General features: G+C 44.1%; 1 protein-coding gene across 3 annotated transcripts in view; it reads right to left on the reverse strand.

Annotated features, from left to right (window-relative positions):
* The window catches only part of GNG12 (G protein subunit gamma 12), a 46365-nt gene that overhangs the window by 8822 nt on the left and 25226 nt on the right, over positions 1-12317 (reverse strand). The gene's annotated exons all lie outside the window — the stretch shown is intronic.

Below are 12317 nucleotides of genomic sequence, written 5' to 3' on the forward strand. Positions count from 1 at the left end.
AGGACCTTTTCAAAACTCAAATATTTCAAAGGCATTTTTCAAAATACCATGTAATTTCTTCTAAATTCTAAGCTCTAAATACATCTACAGAAGGTGTCTCTGTGTTGGAAATCTGCAGTGATGTGAGAATATAAGTGATTCAAAAGCAGAAGAAAGATACTATGGTGTGTTTTTTTTTAAAAAAAAAATCAAATCCCTTTTCTTTAGCCAATCCAAACAGTATTGTTCCTCACTTTTGGACTTGACTGCATAGCCGAGAAGAAGAGTTCAAAGCAGCAACTGAGTCACAGGGTTTTAACAATCCTATGACTGGCTGCCTTCCAATGAATCGTCAAGACTTTGATCATCGTGTTTAGCCAAAGCCTGACCACAGTAGCACATGACAGCCTCTGCAATGGCATATGAGTGGCTAAAATGCAATTCCTGAACAGATTTCAAGGTTATATCTGAAATGGTGCCAAATACTAAAATGTTTACTGATAGTTACGTGCGTAGATGCTCTGTTACAGCCAGACTCTATGAAGTAATAAACAAGATTCTTGCATCTTGTGTAAGCAAACAGAAAAAAACACAGAAAAACAATAACAATACCAAGTCTGGCTCTGACTGGCAAAGACAAAAAATCCCTACTCCTAAAACCAAACTGCAGCACAAAGACATTATCAGTCTGAGCTCAGGCTGGTACTTTCACCCTTTTGCAGTTTACAGTAAGGTGTAAATCACTTAAGGCTTTGAAAATATTTTTTCATCACTATATTCCCAATAGTGCATTCTGTTACAGCTCCCCCCCAGTAATACTAACACTTTGTATGTTGTAAACCTACTGAATTACAGACCTGTCTTCAAAAGCCATAGCCTTATTGAGATGTCCAACACAGTCAAGGGGGAGATTCTTAATGGGCATCCAAGATTAGTAACAGATTGGATGTGGGCTAACAAACTGAAGTTTTGTCCAAGCGGCAGAAGATCAGCTAATCCAGCAATAAGGTTTTGGCCCTCTAAAAACCATGTTGACTTTTAATTAGGCAGTAAACGGGTGGCGCTGTGGGTTAAACCACAGAGCCTAGGGCTTGCCGATAGGAAGGTCGGCGGTTCGAATCCCAGTGATGGGGTGAGCTCCCGTTGCTCGGTCCCAGCTCCTGCCAACCTAGCAGTTCAAAAGCACGCCAAAGTGCAAGTAGATAAATAGGTACCGCTCCAGCGGGAAGGAAAACAGCATTTCCATGTGCTGCTCCGGTTCACCAGAAGTGGCTTAGTCATACTGGCCACATGACCCGGAAGCTGTACGCCAGCTCCCTCGGCCAATAAAGCGAGATAAGTGCCGCAACCCCAGAGTGGTCCGTGACTAGACCTAACAGTCAGGGGTCCCATTACCTTTACTATCACCCAGCCCCTTTTTCTGTCTTGCTTGTTTTTAGTTGTTGTTTCATTACTTATTAGATGCATTTACCCCTTTTGATCATTATGAGACACTGGCACTCTAAAAGCCACCTACACTGGCACAGCTAGTTTTTCTTGTGAACACGTGCCAATTCTGTGCATATGACACCTATAGAAAAAGAGCAGGGGCTCCATAACAAAACATGTACACAAGTACACAGCCAGTATAATCCATGAGAAATAGTGTCCAGAAGGGAGGGAGGACTGTAATCCAAAGTCCTGCAGTAAGAACATGTATTAACGGGATCAGCTGCAGTGTAGGTGGCTATTAGAGTATCAGATCTCAGCAACGGCTTGTGCCAGACTGCACGAATGTGTCATCGTCCAAGCTTCCTGGCAGCAAATTCAGTTCCTACCCCTTCCTAGCAAAGTAATCTCTCTGTGGGTTGGAGGTGAGAGGGAATGCAGCATAGGACATGCTGTTATTTATAAGGGGAGGGCCACTTTCAATTTGTTTTTTGTTTTTGTTAGGAAATCTCATCTGATGAACTTGGTTCACTTTAGAAAGCCAGAGAAGAGCACTCACTACTGCAAACAAACACCCCAGCCTTAATGGTGACATACACGAGGGTCACTAATTGTGCAGTGTGATAGCTTTTGCGTAGCTTGCATGCCAGACCAATGCCGCAAGTTGTGATGGCAGCTCGCCACACCCGAAGTTTCAGCTCCGACTGAGTCACTGGCTGCCTCCATAATCCTGAACAGCAAAGGATAGGCATGTTAGGTTAAAGGTCTTCTGATAAAAACTCATTTCATAAAAAATGTGGGGAACTAGAACAAAAAGCCTTGTGGCACAATAAAGCCTATCACATTTATTTTGTTTGCTTTCTATGATTAGTTTTTTTATGGTGCCACAAGACTCATTCGTTCTTTTTGCCAGAGCAGCCTAACATGGCTACCCCTCTCAAAACGGGGAACCAGGACTGTATGCATACCAGATATTTAAAGCCCCTCTCCCCTGGGAACAGTAGTTTACCTCTCAAATAGCTATGGTTCCCAGCACTCTTAGCAAACTACACTTCCCAAGATTCTTTGGGGGGGGGTGTCTTCCAAAGCATTCCAATCCATTTTTTCTCTCTGCCCAGTTTGCCTCTCTCCAAACAGACTTTCACCATTTCAAGCTGTTCCTCCTTTGGCTTCGGATGGGGGTTAGGATTTTTTTTAAAAAAAGTATTTGCTTGTAATTCCACAAAACATGGAGTTCTCTCAAACCTACCAATATATGCTGCTGCCATTTTGGCTACATAAAGCTCAGCATTTGGACAATGAGATCATTGTTAGATTTGGGATCTAAGGGGTACTCTTGCCGCTGAAACTGACTATAAAACTGGAGGCATAGAAAACGGCTATACAATACATTTATTGCAAAAGCGTAGTCCTGTTCTGCAGAGGAGACCCTGAGCTGATTGGGATCCCATACAGAGCTAATGCTATTGCAGTGGTATGAGTGATGGAGTGGAGGAAGGGGTGGTGTCAAATTATGCCAAGTACTGCAGCTCTACCATTTGACCTAATGAACTGCTTTTACCACTGGAATTTGGACAATTAATCAGAAATTGCACGTTTCCAGATATATGGATGATAAGGCTGCTCAGAGCAACCGTTTTGTTTTGTTTTTCCAAAAACAAAAACTTTAGTCACTGAAGAATGCATAATACCATGTACATTTTTTGTGTGTGGAAAGGATAAAACGTTAAAATATTACTGACTCGCTTTAGAGGTTCTGCTAGCTATGCAAGTAAAACGCTTGAGTACCACAGAATCAGGAGTGCATGCAGTTCACAGACAAAAAAAACAACCCCTGTAACAAGATCACATTTCCTGTTGTGAAACTAAGTAAATAAAAGTCTGAATGCCGGCTGCCCCAGTGTGCGTAATCAGGACGGTCTTCAAAAGACTCCTTACCAGAATTTCGACTGCCCACTGCCAAAGTTCTCTTGCCACTGTCCCAAGGGCAGCACCTGAACCAGTAAGTTTATAATTCTACCAGTAACACAGTCAGTATAACTATACTACTCTCTGGCCAGTTGAGTCAGGGGGATGAACATTACCAGACAGTGACTTGTCACTATTAAAAACAACAACAACAACAACTTAGAAGGAGACATTGCTTTCACAGGGCAGAAAATCTGGCCATGGGCCCATTCACGACTTCTCCAGTACTCTAAAACCACAGGGCATAATGCATCCCAAGCTCATCACTTTAACATTCCAATGAATTCAATGGAAGAAACTGAAATGCATGCTATACTCTCTAGTTGGAATCTTAATTAAACAGATGTCTCCAATGCCCTGCTTCTAAGGAATTTAAAAAATTTAAGAGTGCAATCCCAAGCACATTCATTGTTGGAACAAGTTCCACTGGACTTAAAACAGGATGAATAAGAATCTATATAGGATTGCACTGTAAAGCTAGTAAGGCTTAAAAGGGCATTGCTTCAGTGTATTGTACAGTGGTACCCCGCAAGACGAACGCCTCGCGAGACGAAAAACTCGCAAAACGAAAGGTTTTTTCGTTTTCGAGTTGCCTCGCAAGACGAATTTCCCTATGGGCTTGCTTCGCAAAACGAAGCTTGCCCCGGGGACAGCGGGTCTTCTCTTTTGAAGCAAGGGGCGGCGGGGAGAAGCGATCTTCTCCCCGCAGCCCCTTGCTTCAAAAGAGGTCCGGGGGCAGCGGGAAGCGCTCCCGCTGCCCCCGGACCTCTTTTGAAGCAAGCGGCTGCAGGGAGATCGCTTCTCCCCACCGCCCCTTGCTTCAAAAGAGGTCCGGGGGCAGCGGGAAGCGCTCCCGCTGCCCCCGGACCTCTTTTGAAGCAAGCGGCTGCGCTTCTCCCCGCAGCCGCTTGCTTCAAAAGAGGTCCGGGGGCGGTGGGGAGAAGCGATCTCCCCATGCTCCGAAGCCGGGCGGGGGGGGGGTGGGAACACCTGCCCCAGCCACCCCGCTTCGGAACGCTGCTCCGAAGCGGGGTGGGGGGGAACACCTGCCCCAGCCGCCGGGCTTCGTAGCGCTGCTGCGAAGCCGGGCGGGGGGGTGGAAACACCTGCCCCAGCCACCCCGCTTCGGAACGCTGCTCCGAAGCGGGGTGGGGGGGGAACACCTGCCCCAGCCGCCGGGCTTCGTAGCGCTGCTGCGAAGCCGGGCGGGGGGGTGGGAACACCTTCTGAAGGCGGGCGGGGGGCGAAAGTCTTTGTCCCCCCTGCCTGCCTTCCCAGGGGCTTTTAAATCGCCCCGGACAGCGGAGAAGTCCTCCGCTGTCCCGGCGCGATTTTAAAATGCCGCCCGCCAGCATTTTAAGATCGCCCGGACAGCGGAGAAGTCCTCTGCTGTCCCAGGGTTTTTTTAAATGCTTGGGGTGAGAAGAAAAGCCCTTGTCCCCCCCCCCCAGCCTTCAGAAGAGGTCCGGGGACAGACTGTCCCCGGACCTGGTCTGAAGGCGGTTTCCCTAGGAACGCATTAATTGATTTTCAATGCATTCCTATGGGAAACCGTGCATCGCAAGACGAAAAAAACGCAAGACGAAGAGACTTGCGGAACGAATTAATTTCGTCTTGCGAGGCACCACTGTATCTAGCTTTTCAAATACCGTATTTTTTGCTCTATTAGACGCACCGGACGATTGAACGCACCTAGTTTTTAGGGGAGGAAAACAAGAAATAAGAAAGGAATGCAAAGCATCCTGAGCTAAGAGGGAGCGCTCCTCCATCTTCACTCAGGAGGCTTTGCGGGGCTACCCCTGAAGCCAGGAGAGCAAACGGGATCGGTGCGGACCGATCCCTCTTGCCCTCCGGGCTTCAGCGAAAGCAAGCCTACTGGCTTTCCTCCCACAAGAGCCGCACACTCTTTAAAGGGAGCGCGGCTCTTGGGGGCTTTTCTGGGAGGTGGGGCTATGGATCCCACTCTCTGTCCTGGCTTCTTCTTTAGCCGCGCGTAGCCTCTCCCGGGCAAGGGGAGCCTTCATCCCCTGCCAGGAGAGGCTGTGCGCGGCTAAGGCTCCCCCAAGAGCCGTACTCCCTTTAAAGAGCGCGCGGAGTGTGTGTGTGGCTCTTTAAAGGGAGCACTGACAGAGCTTCCCGTCTGCATTCGCTCCATAAGACAAACACACATTTCCCCTTACTTTTTAGGAGTGAAAAATACGGTACATATTAAACAATTTAAGATAGAATAGTCTAACACCCATACAAACCCCTACCTCTTTACACCTCTTCAATTTACGAAATATTAAACTCTAGTCAATGTGGCCAGAATTTTAAAAAGCACACCAAACTAAACATTTTAAACATCCAAAGCCAGATACTTCCATTATAGTTTAATTATAGTTTTTTGTAACAAACACTTTTCGGGATTATCACTATTACAAAATATATCTCCTAAGAATTTTTAAACACTAGCTGCCAACAATCTAGTCCACAACCTAAACAAAACAAAACAGTTCTGACTTATTTGTGAACATTTTTTCAAGCCAGTTTTTGAAGATCCAATTCAGTTTCTGAAGCCATTTTATTTTCCGTTATATGGGTTCAATCCCCATATAGGCCACGGGTGGGGACACGGGTGGCGCTGTGGTCTAAACCACTGAGCCTCTTGGGCTTGCTGATCAGAAGGTCGGCAGTTTGAATCCCCATTACAGGGTGAGCTCCTGTTACTCTGTCCCAGATCCTGCCAACTTAGCAGTTCAAAAGCATGCCAGTGCAAGTAGATAAATAGGTACTGCTGCGGGGGGGAGGTAAACAGTGTTTTGGTGCGCTCTGGTTTCCGTCATGGTGTTCCGTCACACCAGAAGCAGTTTAGTCATGCTGGCCACATGCCCCAGAAAGCTGTCTGTGGACAAACGCCGGTTCCCTCGGCCTGAAAGCGAGATGAGCACCACAACCCCATAGTCGCCTTTGACTGGACTTAACCGTCCAGGGGTCCTTTACCTTTTTACCCTACCTAGGCAAACTGAATACAGTGGTACCTCGGGTTAAGAACTTAATTCGTTCTGGAGGTCCGTTCTTAACCTGAAACTGTTCTTAACCTGAGGTACCACTTTAGCTAATGGGGCCTCCTGCTGCCGCCACGCCGCCGGAGCACGACTTCTGTTCTCATTCTGAAGCAAAGTTCTTAACCCGAGGTACTATTTCTGGGTTAGAGGAGTGTGTAACCTGAAGCCTATGTAACCCAAGGTACCACTGTATTCCTGCATTGCAGGGGATTGGATTAGATGATCCTTGGGGTCTCTTCCAACTGTATAATTCTATGGTGTGGGAAATGGGAGCTGAAGGGTGGGGCGGGAGAAGAGTCAAGGACTAGCTGTAGCCCTACTGGCAGGAAGGAAGGAAGCAGGCTTGGCTATGTGGGCCATAGGGCACAAGTTGCTAGGTATAGAGTTTATATTCTAATTACAGAATTCTGTACCTGTGGCTTCTATTGCCATTGCAAGAGGCATGACTCATGAACCCCAAGAAAACAAAAGGAGCGAGTGGAGGATTAATCCAACCAACTCTTCAGCTACAGCCTTCTTCTACTACTATTTATAAATGATATACTTCCTAGGAGATTTTATAGAGTAGATACTCAAAGTACATATGACTTCACCTTTCAAAGGAAGGGGAAAGAAGCATGAGAGCAAAAGATATGACTCAATTACTGTGGAAATTAGATCAGTTTTCAGCAGGAAGAAATGCAAGTGTACTTTCAGATAAATATTTGGCTCTGAGCCAATTGCAATGTAATTACATTAGTCAGAACTCAAGAACAGGAATTCAATCTAACAACCCATACTATCTGCTACCTACCCACCAATTGAAATTATGATATACAGTAATAAATTCTCATCAGTCAACTTGCCCAGAAAGCTATAACTACCAAATAGTGCATTTTAAACATCCAGTAGCAGATATTTTAATTATAGTTTAATGCAGTGCTTCCCCTCCCTAAAAAAACACGTTTAGGGGTACTCTCATTTTGGCTCAAGAAAATCATCACGTTATAGTTCAAATCAGGAAAAATAAATACGGTAGATGGACAAAAGTACAGAGATTAACAAAGTGTTTAGGGGTATGCGTACCCCCAGAAAAAAGCACTGGTTTAATGGTATGTTTTTGTACCCAACATTAGTTAACTTCACTGTGCCCATTGGAAGTGTTTTGCTAATTTCACTATACAGTCCAACTGGAGGAAAACTGACCAGACAAGCTTTGTGGAAATGACAAACTAGAGGCTGATATTATGATTTTATAGCATAAGAGCTGAATAGTCATATGCATCATAAACTATTGCACATTATAATTGTTCCTCCTCTTCTTCTTCTCTTAAAAATAATAATCAAAGAGCAAAAAAACAAGTGCTGGAAGCCTGGATTGTGAAACTCTAAACACTAAAACACCACAAAATTACTTGCTCTTCCCAGAAAGTCAAAGCAATTCCAGAACATTTCAAACTCACTCACACATTAAAACTTTTTCTTTTTCTTTTCATATACAGTGGTACCTCGGGATGCGAACGGGATCCGTTCCGGAGCCCCATTCGCATCCCGAACGGAACGCAAGATGCGACGGCGTGTCTGCGCGTGCACGGGTCGCGTTTTGCCACTTCCGCACATGGCGTCATTTTGAGCATCTGTGCATGCGCGAGCGGTCGAAACCCAGAAGTAACGTGCTCCATTACCCCCGGGTTGCCGCGGAGCGCAACTTGAACGCGCTCAATCCAAAGCGCATTCAACTCAAGGTATGACTGTACTCTATCAACTAAGAAACCTTTAGAGAAAGATTTTCTATACATGAAGAATTCAAGTTTCCATTCCATATTTTTCTTTATTTACCTGTCAGAACAGCTAACAAACATTACATACTAAACTGCACTGTGTTCAGCAAGACACATACACAGGGATGTGCATTTGGTGTATTTTTTCTCTTAAGAAGAATCATATGCACTAATTTTAGAATACTGTTCTGGTTTTGTTTACAAACTATGTGAAATTTGCCCAAAGCCACAGTGCAAATGTTTAAATCACTCACAGTAGGTTTAAATTTCAAAATTTAAGAGGTAAGCTCCAAATGAGGTAATTAAAGGTCAACCTAGCTTATTTTACTGACTCTCTTAGACCATGAATGTACAAGCTACCTGCTGAGTGAAATGCAATTAACTCACAATGACAAAGCATGCAGGAGATTGTGCCTGTGTCGCTTTGTGGGCAGCCTTGCTTTTCACTACAATTACAAACGTTTAGCTCATACAACTTTTCTAAAATCAAATAACTAGAAACTGGGTTCTAACAAAAGACAAATATAGAAGACTACAGTTAGTTACCATTAATTGCAAGCGTTCACTTTGGTCTGATTTGAAGCCAACTTGCAGTGATAACTTGGTAACAATGGAAAAACGAGATCCAGTATCTCTGCTGTAAGTGGCTCGATGGAACAAGGCATGAGAATGGGGTTCTGCTCCCAGTTCAGATTTGGTGCTGGGTTCTCTTTCCCAGCCATAGTTATTTCAGAGAGCAGGATGGTGCTACAGGAAGGTAAAGCAGCTGTGACGTTCACTATCCAATGCATCCTCACTAACTTTTCCATTGAGGATTAACGGTGTCTCAAAATGCGAATAGCAACAATATTCTATAATTGTGAGAAACAATCGTGCGGTAGATTTCACAAAAACAGGGAAACTCCAACAGCGCACTATGTTCAAAAACATCTCTGTCTTCTCTGGGTTTTTTCAAAGGTGAACTGCTCTCTGCACACTCAGAATGAACCTTGGTCCAGATTCCTGATCTAGCCTGAGTTGAATATTTTTAGGTTCAGTATATGCCACCTTCGTTGAACTCAGCAGATCTGAAAGTGCTTAACTCTGGCTGGATTATGACCCCTGTGTTTAAACTTTATGGAAAGATTATCAGCCAAGCCCCAACAAAAAATAAATAAAATCAAAACCTCTGGATGACATTGCTTTATGATTGCAGCATAAGCCTTTCCATATAAGGCAATTCACACGCTCCATTTCTGGTCTTGCATTACTCAGCATGATTTGGTCATTCTAGGCTTACTCACTGAGGCAATACTGAAGTGACGAAACCACAGACTGACAGAGCAGAAGTGATTCTTTCTCCAAAAAATAGGATCGTGTACTCTTCAAAATGTTACTGTTCATGCTATTAATACTTACTCCTCCTTCTTACAGACCAATATTTCAGACTGCAAGAACAGAACAAAGCAATTTAGTGTTCAGCGTTTAAACACCATCTTTCAGTGTCTATTCACTTCACCACCAGCGTAAAAACTTAAAGCTCTCACTCATTTAAAGATCACTTGATTCTGTCTGAAAGCAAAAAGCTTAGAAGAAGCCAACGATCTGTGGATTCAGTGTCAGACTTAAAAACTTGTATGAACCTGGTGCTGATTCTTTCAAAGCAGGGGTCTTTACACAACCCTCAGCCAGGAAGGTGGCCCCACCAGTCAAAAGTTGTCACAGCGCCCAGTGAGTATCCCTGAATTAACCCTTGACCAAGTTTCTGGCAAGCAGACAGGAACCACCCAGTTAAAGAAGAGATTTAGTGACTCATTTTATTCCACAGGAAACCTCTGAAGTCAAGAATAAGTATGAACTCCCACTTTCCCCTTCTGTCTTATAATTCACAAGCCATCCTTCCTCTCCATCTGTTCACTAAATGAAACACCTAAAGAAAGGGAAGTTCAGAAAAGAGAGTATCCAGCTGCAAAGGAAGACAGGGTTCCCAAACTCATGCAGATGAGGAATCTTGGCAGGTGCAGTTAAACAAAAAACTGCAGTACTGTTCCATATAAAGCTGCGTTTATTTATGAATTGCTTCCCATGAAGCATCACAAAGTGACTGAATGACACACACACATTGTTTACATATATAATCTAATGCAGGTAAAAACTGGGATGACAACCTCCATTTTAAAAGCATGTTGAAAGGTCTTCAGTAGGTGCCAAAAAGACTGTAAAAAGATGCAGGTGCCACCACATTAAGCCAAGAGGGGCAATGGTTGAGGAAGAAGATGGTTAGGTGCACAGATGCAAACACTTTGTCTATGACATCAGGCTGCATCAAATGAAACCAATCCCACAGTGTCACTTGCAAACCTTGTGGTAGGCACCTCTCTGGAGGCTGCAGTAAATTCTCTCTTGTACTAAAAGCATGAAGATGCTTCTCTGGTCATCTCAACAGGAAAATGGCTGCAACTAGCTGTAAGCCCCACCTGATTCACAATCCCTTTGTGAATGTTGTCCAGTCATTTGGAATCACAAGAAATGATCCTTTTTGAAGAACATGCACACACACACAGAAAAGCTACAGGAAGGACTCCTAAGTGGAGATTGTGAGGAGATACATTACAGTCGTACCTTGGATGTTGAATGGAATCCGTTCTGGAAGTCCATTCAACTTCCAAAATGTTCGGAAACCAAGGCGCGGCTTCCGATTGGCTGCAGGGTTCCAAAATTGGACGTTCGGCTTCCAAAAGAACGTTTGCAAACTGGAACTCACTTCTGGGTTTGCGGCGTTCGGCAGCCAAAACGTTCCGAGTGCCCAGGCGTTCGGCTTCCAAGGTACGACTGTACTTGTGTGCATATGTTACATGTGTGTATACACACCCACACTTGCTACACTGAATTCAGAAGAATTAAATGCTGTTCAACACTTTATGTAACAAACAATTTGGGGGGGGTGAGGGCTCAAACAAAATTCCACGTTTCTTGGAGATATAGTCAACTGATGCTCCCTGTTGTGCATCCTTTACCTTTTAGGGATGTGCATCTAGCCTTCATGTGTTTACTAAAGAAACCCTGAGAGAACACCATTGTAGTTGCGACAAGTCATGACTTTTGCATGAAGTGTGAAGAAGCCCTTATAAACTGGCTGATGTGTCTTGTTTACAGGGCTTGTAATCTGCAAGCTACCTCTCAATTTCAAACAAAAATCTCTCTTCCACTTTTAAGTATTATTCAGTAAATCGGCCACATTCATTCTGTTATGAAACAATTAAAGGTTTGAATAGAACCTTTGGAGTTTATGAATATCTTTGTTTAATGCCTGCATTCATTTGCTGTAAACTTCCGTGCCTCTTTCCTGCTTCATCAATACTCCCTGCACTACTTCCAAGTTTCTCTTTCCTGGCTCCAAATCGACCTTTGAGCAAAAGTTAATAGCCCCATAGACAGGCTCAGCTCACATTCTTTTACAAATGAATTTGGACTACTGAACAGCTGTCACTAAGAGTGGAATGCAGAGGACTGAAGGAAACCATAAAGTATGGCTAACTATCTTTACTGGTAGATTAAAATATAACTTCTTCCACTTTAACATCAAATTCCAGACATATATTGGCTCAGTTCTGATGTTCTTCATTGGCCAGCTGCCAAACCATTTATTTTTGAAGTGTGTACCCCAGTTTTCCTAAGAAAAAAATTCAAAGCAGCTTACAAAATAAATCATAAAAAGCAATTACATAAAAAAAAAACAAATTTAAAACCGCCAATCTAGCAATAAGAAGTCACAAAAAGGTGGATGTGGTAAGAAGTGCAACACCTCTCAACTGTGACATGTGAACCGGCATTTGCAATCCCATCCAATGTGGGCTGCACACTTCTTTTCAGACCAACAGTTCCCCCAAACCAAGGTGTGGCAAAAAGGAGTCCTCGGTAGACTATCACACTCCCATCTCTCCTCATAAACCCAAATCCCCTCCTTTGAGGAGAACTAGTGTAGAGCTTCGCCCCAAGGAAATGTAGCTCTTTATGGGGCTTGGAGACCTGAAGCACAGAAGTTCCAGCACTCTCATGGCACCAATACCTTTGGCTACTGGGGTGGAGGAAGCCTGGCATTGTTGAAAAACTGTTTAATTTATGTATGTCACATAGACGCCCCTGAATTCAAGAT

The sequence above is a fragment of the Podarcis bocagei genome, assembly GCF_964188305.1.
Source record: "Podarcis bocagei genome assembly, chromosome: 5".
In the NCBI taxonomy this organism is placed as follows: Eukaryota; Metazoa; Chordata; class Lepidosauria; order Squamata; family Lacertidae; genus Podarcis; species Podarcis bocagei.